The sequence below is a fragment of the Lagopus leucura genome, unplaced genomic scaffold (assembly GCF_019238085.1).
Source record: "Lagopus leucura isolate 7727_CA_CO unplaced genomic scaffold, USGS_WTPT01 Super-Scaffold_100014, whole genome shotgun sequence".
NCBI lineage: Eukaryota > Metazoa > Chordata > Aves > Galliformes > Phasianidae > Lagopus > Lagopus leucura.
In genome coordinates this window covers 3,859,790-3,871,208 of record NW_024962268.1, presented here as the reverse complement: position 1 = coordinate 3,871,208, position 11,419 = coordinate 3,859,790, and positions in this window count along the sequence as shown.

Here is an 11,419-nt window from a genome sequence, read left to right as displayed (position 1 = left end):
AGCCTAAGTCTAACAGTGTGGCTGATTTATAAAGCGGTTTGCAAGTTGATCTTTCTCCCACAAGGGGATATGTAAAACTGTTGCATATCAGATTTTGTTAACATCTGATGGGTTACTGCTAACAGTGTAAAAGCCTAATATTCACAACCATGTCTCTTATTTAAATTAAGGCAATCTTATTCCAGCTTCCTCATCCCAACGTATGAATTTGCACGAAGAGTTTATGAATCACAGTGAAAGCAATCTGAACAAGCTTTTTAATCAGTGCTACACCTTACTACCTGCTTCAAGTAATCCATAGTCCAAGGGGCTTCTCTGGCCTCTCCTCCCTATGTCAATTGGCTGAGTCCATTGGGTTGCATGTCCCCATGGGCACAGACACAGTCCCTCCACTCCAGCACACTACTCTGTAGGGATGTTTGCCACTGGGGTGCTGTGCCCATCACCAAGATGGCCCCAGTCCCAAGGCCAGGCAGGCTGCACCACTGTGCTTGTGTTTCTGCATCAGGCCCATTGTGGAAGGGTATGGACAAGGTTAGCCACCTACTCTCTTGTCTCTTTTTTAGTCTCGTTCTCTTGTTCACAATCCTGTTGCCTTCACCAGACAGACTGCTTAATGAAACCATCTCTTCACACTGCAGCAGCCCTAACTGGAAGTCCCAGGTGTCACCAACAGGGTGGCAGATGAGAGAGGGAGCAGTGATCTGCAGAGCTCACTTGTGGTAGGGAGCAGGGAGCCCAGGAGTTGCTTATGGCTTTCCAATGGCTGGAATTAAATGATGGTTCACAAGTTCCCTGAAGATAGGAAGGAACTTGTCATTGTTCCTCTGCTAGCAGCATTTGCTTGGAGTGTTTGTTTGACAGTGCACTTTCTCTGTGCCTAGTTAGAGAAAATCCTTGATGTTTCAAGATACTTGTCAACTTCTTAACACAGTTATTTGAAAGGTAGCTTACTTCTTGCCCAGTGAGGTCAAACTGTAGCTGCGTATGAGGTAGTTACTAGCTTGATTTGCATTTTTGAATTCCCCCACCCTCCCCCCCTTTGGTATTTTCTAGGGTAAAATGACCCAAAGTCCAATTTGCTTTACAGTTACCTGTGCTCTGTGGGCATCTCTTGGGTCTTGAAGATTTGGCTTCTTTCCTGCAGCTTTTGGATGTGTGAGTACCATTTTGAACTCTCAGACTAAGAAGGAGCAAAACTGGAAAAGTTTGACTACCCCTCTTTTGAATAGCACTTTTATGACATATTATCTAATATTTGATGGCTTTCCCACAGCTTCCATGAGAAACTGAGAACAGGTGACTTCACCTAAGTTTTCTTTAAAAAATGCCCTCAGATCCGGTCATATCCATATATGTCAGCAAACTTCACAGGAGCTGAAAGTGAGAACAAGGTTAGCTCAAACTCTGTGAACCAAAACCACTGAATTCCACCTGTCTCTGTTTATGACACCAGTGCTGCAGCTCAATAGCCTTGTAATACCATACATCATGCAGAAAGAGAGATACTGATCGATTACCATGCATTGTTTTATGTTTGACCATATGGAAACATTCCCCTTTTTGCCCTGTAAGCTTAATAAAAGTATTTTTGGAAATGTAAAGCTGAGAAGTAAATAAAATCTCCTGCTTTATCCTGGAGAATAAAGAGAAGGGAGAAGCATACAGACAGGATACCATGAAATGAAATACATGTGGGGCTTGAAAACAGAAAAAAGGGGACAGCAGAGAGTATTTACTTCTGTCACTGCAGCTGCTCCACCCAGAGCTGATCTGTCAGGGAGGTGATATATGTTGCTTTTCCTTTAGTTTTATTTTCACTGCCACATGCCTATAAGTGGAGTGCCCACTTCTGGGTCTGAAGTAGCGGCTTAGTTTGACCTCTCCTTTGCAAAGCAGCACTCTTCCCTAACATCACAAAGCCTGAGGTTTGCCCTCAGCCCTCTGGGGATTTTGGTGATGGCACTGTGTCTGGTGAATGAGGTTGCCCTGAAGGAAATTTTTTCTCTCATTTAATCAAAACAAAAAAGTTACAGTAACTACTAAGTTTGGAATGAAGCTCCTGATTCATAGAGGATTTATTGACAATACCTTTGAAAGTCCTGTTTAATATGCAAGGTAAACAAATTAAAATCCCAGCTTGCCATCCAAGGGCATTCACAAATTAGAAATGACCCCCTGCCTGCCCTTAGAGTGCTAATGATGTAAAAGTTGAGAGAAGCTGAAGCCTCTGGAGAAAAAAAGAGTGGGTCAGAGGGGATTTTGTTGAATGTTCCAATCTGTTTGGCTTTGACAGGCTCTTTGTCTAACTTGGGAGATGACAACAGGAGCTGAGCCGTCTGGCAAAGGTGGGAATGTCTGTCTACAGGGAGCTGCGAGCCTTGGATTTGTAACGTTGTATTCGTTTAGCTGTTAGTACCTCTTGGCTGTCTGAGACCAGGGAAAACAGCCCCCATTGCTTGCAGCCTAGAGGAGAAAATAGACAAGAGGAGTAAATAAGCATCTAAAACTGTGGCACAAGAACAGTCTTCTATCACAAATCCAGTTAAACTGTTTTGCTTCACAAAATGTTGTTATCAGAAAGTTTGTTTCTAAACCGACCTGAGAAAAGAAAGAGGTCATTCACTACATTGGGCATCCAAACCTCACCCAAAGGCTGTCACCGGGATCAGAGTGTGTGCTAGCAGTGTTGGGATCAAATGCACCGACACAACAGTACAGCCCGAAAGCTGACCTGGATGTTCCAGTGCTGCCAATGACCACATATGGGAGACAATCTTCATCACACATTGGCCCGTGCCCTTCAAGCCATTTTTTGCTACTGTGGTCATGAAGAGAACACTGTAAGAGAACGCCCTCTCAGGAATCATTTGTGCACCAATTCGAAGATGGCAACTATTACCCAACTTTCTCTGCAGCCCAAATGCAGCCCCTGCCCCTACTTGCACTGGAAAACAATGAAGGCAATTTTCTTGAGGGAGCAGGTGAGGAAGGCCAGCATAGCGACAGAAATAGTGACACGACCACTAAGCTAGTGCTCAGACACACTCTTCTGCACCACTTAGACTTTTCTGGCAAAAAAATTAGCCCTGTAAACATCTCTCTACAACTTTCAGTTGTACACCATGCAAGGATTTATGTGATCAAGTCCAAGAAAAATGAGGCCCTCTTCTGACGTAAGCTTATGCATTACTTCAAGGGGAAATCTGTATGAAGAAGGTGCAAAGTATATGGTCTAGTACTGCTGTCTTTGGTGGCATTTCAATGGTTTCATACAGGGAAGAGAGTCAGAATGAGAAAACCATTTCATTTAATGACATAGTATGAATTAATATAGTAATATTTTTTAACCATGTTATGTGTAGAAAAGAACTGTTCCCCAGCCAATCTTCTAAATCATTATGGCTCATCAATTATAATTTTTCTGAACTTATTATGTAAAATTGAATGTCATTTTATCTTGAAGTGTGTAGACTGAAATGTGAAAGAAAAAAATCTCAGTATATAGGGCACATGTAACATACACTTCAACATATTTCTTAACTGGAATTCTGGAACTAAGTTTGGGTTTGGTGATTGCTTTCTATGGTGGAACCTTTACTTTTCTAGGTATTTAGTTCCTTGCTATCCTGTAGCTTATTATGAATGAGTGGATGAAATATCAAAATATTTTAAAGACTTCATCTTTAATCAGTTGCTCTAAGTGGAAAGATTCTTCTTGAATAGGGTAAATGATGTGCCACTTGAAAACTAGTATCAGCATGTGACCCACATAGAACTCAATGTACTTAAAATAGAAAGTTACCTTCTGCTGTTTGGGAAGGACAATTCGGATATGCACATTGGAAGTGTGATGAAAACACTTTGCTAGATTGGACTTGTCAAATGAATGTTGAAATGTCCGCATCATTCCGTTTCTCATTTAGAGACTGGAGCAAGGTATCTATCTTTTATTTCCATCTGATTCTATGGCTGAGGTTGTTGCCTAAGGGCCTTGTCCCAGCCGGGTGGGCCAGGAGATAAATTCAGGAAAGGACTTCCCTAGAGTAGCCAACTCTGTCCCTTTAGGCTCTTTTCCTAGTCTGACAGTGTGCCGTTGCACAGCAGCTTATTGACTTAGGGGTTTCTCCCTCTGAAATTTTGCATTTGTTTTAAAAATACAAAAACAAAAACAAAACAGCACTCCACATCCTAGTACAAATTTAGTCACAGAAGTTGAAGTATTCAACTCTTTCTGATACAACATCAGCTTTTTCTCCTTTCTAGTGTCTCCATGATAGTGCAGGGAGAGTTGTTCTCCTCTTTCTGCTTGTGCTTGACTGAGATGAACTTCAGATGTCATTCGCTGTGATCAGCCTTGTGTCTTATGGTCCAGCTCACACAATGGCATTAATCTCGCTAGGTGACCGGATTGCTACACAACACTGAGTGAAATCTTGCTGCTATCCTGTACACTGGTCTTTATAGGTCCATATACATACTAGAAGTATCCTACCATGGAAGTTGTGTAAATTATTTGCAGACTTACTTCACATTGCCAATGCATTCATATGCTCAGGAACTTCTTCTGAGGCAAGGCCCTCTAAGACCAAAAAAAAAGCAACCAGATTTCACATCTTTGTTACTTATCGGGGTGTAAATATTGAAGACTTTTGCTGTTGCCAGTCTAGGGTTCATTGCTTTTCTATTTTGGACCTCTTCAGTACACACAAGAAATTTTACTTCGATCAGATCTCAGGCTATACTTTTCCTCTGAAGGGTAATGTTATTTCTTTATTTTTTTTAAGGGTCAAGAATCTTCCCAGCCACTTCTGAATTAGGGAAGAAAGAACAAGCTGTGGTCCTTTTTGCACTTATTGTGAAGGGACTTAGGTATTAAAATCATGAATCTCTGCTTAATACTTAAGTGTACATGTACCTAAATGCCACCAGAGAACAGAGCATGAAAAATTGCTATTGGCATGGAGGAAGAGAACAGAACTGTTATTACACAGAGCAAGACTGTCTAAAAAGGGTTATTTGTAAATCTTGTTCACAAATACACAGGATGTTGTTTCAAAATCAAAGGAATTCTTCATTGGTGCAGTCCAAAACTCAGTAATAAAATCACCTGCAACTGACTAAAGCAGAATAAAGCTTAGCTTCTTAATTGATAGTGAAATGACTTTTCAGGTGAACTACTGAGATTTATAAGGTTGAAACATGAAAGAGCAGATGCAAATTTGATCTTTAAACTTTTCTTCTGCATCTCATGACTACCACTAACCTTATGTTGCTGCAGCAATTTTGCTTTAGAAAGTGTGGTTGATGATAATCTGACTTACTGTCTCCTCCAGCAGTGTGCTCTGAAAGATTTCGAGGGCACCGTGTAGGCTTATTTTTATTTATGACCCATGCGCAAATGTATTTTAAGCAGTAATTTAGATTAGCTCTGTTTGCTTTATTAAATATGATTGCTGTGTATTTTTGCTTCTGTATCCAACTGGCATCCTAAGCAGGTTCTAGAACTCCTTTCGTCCAAGTGCTGCACAAAAACAAATTTAAATAGTCTACCTTTCAAAAAGGTTATAAAAGAAATACAAGCAAGGAGACCACAAAGAGACACAGAAAGTGCAGCACATGGGGTGTGTGACTAGGTGACTACTATGGTCAGTGCTGTAAGAACAACATGCAGCGCACCAGTCCAGCAGTTAGTGGGGAAGTTATGGGTGAGAACTGGACAAAAGATTAAAGGGAAGCAGTGTGCTTTCTTCGCAGACATTTCTCCCATCGGTTCAATAAAGTGTGGGGAAAGCATATAAGTAAATGTTTGCCAGCAAAGTAATGACAGGGCATGAAATGGCTGAAAGGGGAAAAGCAAAAGAAAGGGCATTTTCATGGCTCAGCATCAAGCTCCAGCCTTTGAATCTTAAAACTTACAGGGGCATAAATACTTCAGGAGGGATCAACGTGCACAAGAATGTGCCTGCAATGGCCAGAGTCAGTCTCTATGGTACAATTTTTCCTCTGATGGCAGAGGGAGCTGAAGATGTACCAAGAACACCTGCAGCACCTACGTTAGGTGCCTAAGTTAGGAGGAACAAATCGAGCTTCTTGTTTGTGCTTCTGGATTGGAACGTAAATCATACCAGAATGCCTTTGGTTTCATGCAGTCATAGAATCAAATTCTGTCTGAATTTCATCATGGACTGGCATAAGTTAATATCCATGTGTTGTAACGTATTAGTCATAATTGGATTTAACTTTTCTCGTAAAGTTGTTGAAATGTAACTAATTTTAATGTAATAGTGATCTCTAAAATTTGAGTGGTATCTTTTATTGAATAGCTGTTGCAGGACATCATTAGCTTACAGACTTCAGTATCTAGAATATAGTAAAATTTACATGATTCCATTAAATGTCTATCAGATGTCAAGCTGGGTTTAAGGCCACTGAATTTAAATTATTAAAACATACACAAATTGGAAACTTAAAAAAAAAAAAAAAGCAGAGTACAGCTTTAATTTCTTTGTTCAAATCTACCATGAGGGTGAGGAAAATTTCGTTTTAAACAAAAGAATCAGATCTATTCCTTATGAAAACAAATGATTTAGAAAAACAAGGTTAGAATGCCACCTGGGGGCTTCTATTGCCATCACACCCCGCTTAAGATCAGAGCTGCCTGTGATTTATATTGTCAGACTAAAAAAAAATATTCTGTCCATTTTCTTCATGTATTATGGCAAGATTTTCAGGAAGGAATCATGCCATTTTATGGCATCTTCTTCCTTAGTGCTTCAACAAACATATAAAAGGATAAGTGGGCATTGTAGAAGTAAAATTAATATGTATTGCAAAGGGAGACACAGCAATAGGACTATATGTAGGATGATACAGTTAAAAAAAAATAGATTTAAGACAAACAGAATATACACACACACAAAAAACATTTTTCTTCATAATACACATTAGAAAACTCTTGATGATATCAGTGACACAACAAGGCCACAGAGTTCCTGCAAGCAGATATGGGATCATTCAAGTACAAATAAATTTTGTAATGTGACAAATCAAAGCATTAAAATGGAAATACACAAACCACACTTCCAATCCACTGAATTAGCATTAAAATCTTTCCTTACTTTAATTTAGGGCATTACGAGCCTAGAGTGACAAACAATGAGAACTGACCTTAATCTTTGCCAAAAAGTAAAACTACATGCAAAAACTCTTGTACTGAGAAAAATGTGGGTAATCTCTCCCCTTCATTTGCATTAACGTGCAATTATGTGAACCTTTATACCCTTCATTATGGCTCAGACCAGACAGGAGAACCAAGCATTCATTTTGCCCAGTTAGGTGTTAAATCTGGAGAAGAAGAGGTAGTCTTATTTCTCTGAAAATTTTTCTAAGTCACCACTAAGCTTTGCTTCAGTTAAAGACAATTCAACATTTTTCTCCTCTCCTTCCCAATCTCGTGAGGTTCTCCTTGAAGAAATGAACTGTAGAACTACACAACCTGACTCCAGCAAAGTCAATGGCATGAGCTACAACACGGTCATAAGAACAGAAAGCACTCAGGTACTTAACGCTGGATCTTTGCACTACATGAGCTGCTCTGAGGCCAAAGATCTGGAAACCTGGCTATCCTACTCCAGGCGGACATTGTGGCAAGATGGAGCATGAAGTAAGTCTGTGTCTAGTGACGGTGGCTGGTGTTATTTTGTATTTGTCTAAATCATGGATTCATCACCTAAACAACAGAGGAAGAAGACTGTGTGCAAAGGAGATCCCATATAAATGGGCAAAATGTGAGTTTCTAATCTCCCTTCATGTCTAGTTGGAGTGTTTGACTGGTAGAGTGTCAAAACCCTTGCTTGCAGTCTCCTCATATCTGGTAAAAGGCAATATTGTTTGTTTGCATTTGTGGATCTGAATCCCCTCACTTCTTTGGCCCATGGCAAACTCTACGTAAGCCAGTGACCCCTTCTTCAGAGAAGAGGCATTTTCTCCCTCTCAGACAAGACAGACTGAAACTGCAGAAACACTCTCAAGACACAGAGATTCAAGCTAATTATCACCCATGGTTGGACTTCCATTATCTAGCAGCTTCCTAGAAGCATTGGGCTCCAACCTCACAGAGGAGTAACATCTCTGCAGCAAAAGAGGGTGTCTGAGCATTTGTGTTGCTCACTTGATCTTGGAAATGTGACTTAATGACCTCTTAGTTATTTCTGAAGTGGACAAATTTGATAGAAATTGAATATAAAGAAGAGTAGAATGGATTTTTAAGGCATGCGTGCTGGTCATAGAGGAGTGTAACATACTCTTAAAATATCATATATTGGTTGGAATACTGTTTCTTTAATATGTGAAAGACTATATTTGATTCTGGTAGAGTACGAAACCCTTGAAGGCACTTTTCAACTGACATATTTATTAGACATAGGGGAAAATACTGTCTGGGTTAGGTATGGATTTTGAAACTGAAGCACAGCTGACTATATCTCAGAGGTACATGGTTTGATTGAGAGAACTCATCTTTGACAAAAACAAGTATTTTCAGGTACCTTCTTTGTAAAAGCCCTTCCAATTGCATCTTAAGAAGACATTTGAAACTGTTTATTGTACCTTGCTATTCATTTCCATAAATGTAATTTATTGAAAAAAATAAAATCTGTAACTCGATCAAACTGTGATATATGCTTCAGCAATATGTTAGCAGAAAAACATTGGTGCATTAATAATGTTTTCCTTCTGGTATATGAAATTAAATTTTAATGTATGCACGTTAGGCATAGTTACACAGATCTGTACCTGTATATTTTTGTATGTAGATATATGTACATGGAGATCTATACACACATGCATGTTCATGCAACAAAAAGATTGGTTGATTTGTTTAAATGTCTAGTTTACTAGTTTATATAGTAAACTATAGGCCATTACACAGTTTGTTAACAGGACTGCGGGTGACTGTGTGAAAAGCTTCTTATTATTAACAATCATTTGAGAGATAAAATGATGAGAAATAAAAGTGCCACATGTGTCTGTGACACAAACCTGAGAATATTTGGAGAAGAGTAACAAATACTAAGCAACCAGACCCAGTGGTATTGCTATTCACTATTCTTACTATGAAAAGCTCACAGGAATATTAATGTTGTCAGTCTAATGTAACTATAAAATTGCTGTTTCTGAAGAATTTGGATTTTTAAATGTATGAGGGCTGCTCTGAAAGTAATATTCCCTACTTCATGATGTTGGCCCACGATGTCTGAGGCAGGTGGTTGGTTATATGGCAGCAGAGGTTGAATCCCCCACCAATACTCTTTCTGTTACATTTTGTTGCCCTTTCACAGATGGCAGCAGAGAGGCACTGACACAGTGGCATCTGACATGAAGAGAAGGTGTGTCACTGAGCTCCTCCATGCAGAAAAAATGGCACCTACTGATATTCATCGACTCTTGCTGAACACTGATGGAGACCAAACAGTGAATGTGAGCTCAGTGAGGCTGTGGGTGACACATTTCAGCAGTGGCAACAATGGCAGCGGTTCACCTCCACTGTGCAGATTTTTACGCATGCATTATGAGGCCAGGATGTTACAATGGAAGACATTGTGCTAGAAGTTGGAAAGAAGAAGTGTTCTTCCATCCAGCTGTGAAGGAACTAGGGTCCAGAAATGACAAGCTTGAGGAGGAGGGTCTTTGTGTAAACTAGAATACTTTTATCAGATTTCCTGAAGTGACAGATGCCTTCAAACATTATTCTGATATTGCTTAAGAACCTTAGCACAACTCTTTACCAAAAGGCAATGGTTGACAACAATAAACCATTACATTTAAAAGGAAACTTCATCTCAGCCTGGCAACTGGCATGCAGTGGTGTATCACACTATCACTTAACATCTATACAAACATAGTAACTGCACAAGCTTCTCCAGGAAATAGATATTTGTTTGTTTGTTTGTTTTAGTATTGAAAGATGGATTTAAAAAAGAGGAATATCAAAATTCAAACAACATACAAAGACAGAGAAATGGAGACTGGAGTAAGAGACAGAAGCAGACTACACTCTTAGTTTTATAAAGGATTTTGAAGATGTTTGAATGCAGAGCTCTGAAGTCAAATTTAATTAAAAAGTCAAAAGGAGTGCTCCTGAAATCCTTCAAAGCCACACAATGCTCTTGAATCCATGTAGACCATGATGGAACATGGTACATTTCCATCTCATATGTTTTGAAGAATATATTCCAGCAATTTTTATGACTGCATGATATCTACAGTCTTCCAGGCTGGCTGCCACGAACAACAAAACTCTGTATTTCTCCACACAATCCTACACATTGCAGCTCTGTGGGTTTTTTTATCCTGTATCTTCCAATGTGTGAATGCCATTACAATAATATAGGTTAAAGTAGGGAGGTATGATGGGAAAGGCAAAGTGAAGTTGAGGGGTGAATTTTTCTCACTGCATTAAAGAAGAAAGAAGATCCATGTTCGTGTTTCTGATCTGAGTAAGCAGCATTCCCTGTTCCTGCTCCTGTTATACCAAGTGCTCTCTCCTTCTTTTTTGGGTGGTGGGATGGGGATATCATATATGCAGATTACAGCTCATACAACTGTAAGAAGTGTTACATTGTACAGTGCTTCCTTCCAATAAATCAGCTGCAATTAAATGCCCAATGGAGAAGATAACAAGTGCCCAAATTATTTAGAAAGACTGTTAAAGAACAGATTAGTGAGGACAAAATATTACCATGGGCACCCATGCAGGTGTAGCTGCAGGCACACAGTCATCCTGGTGACTGCGCCCTTTACTGGCAATCCACAATGCTGCTGAGCTGACAAACCAGCTTCAGTGAAATTTGCAGTGACTAAGTAGAAAATCAGAGGTGTGCTGCTATAGGAGTAAAATCCTCTTTAAAATTGTTTCAAGGTGACCGCCAACTTCAGTCTTCTGAGAAGCAGCGGAGAATTCACAGCTTATAACAAATGTCAATATTCAGATTGCATGCCACCCTGTGCTTGATGAACATGCCAATGCAGGCATTTCATCCCAGACATTGCCATGCTTTCCACACAGGTCTGTCACTGCTAGTTCAGGTCTGAGCAAGCCACTATTTTCTCCTGCTGTAGTACTTTGGAAATCTCAAATACATCTCAGGATGCAATGGGGCACTGATTATCTGAAACAACATGGATGAGCAGTCAACAGGATGGCAAACGAAATATATGGCTCAGAGGCAGTGAGTAGCGCTCATCAGATGGGTTTTTACTTTCATGGCTTCCTGTGTCTGCCCAAAAATGGGGTCTGCACAATCTTTTGAGTTGGTTTGTATTTATAATCTCGCTTCCTTGAGCCTTTGGAATTCAAGCTTTGAATCTTTAAAGGCTTCCAAGACATTTGTAAGGGAGGTGAGGGCAGGACTGAGGG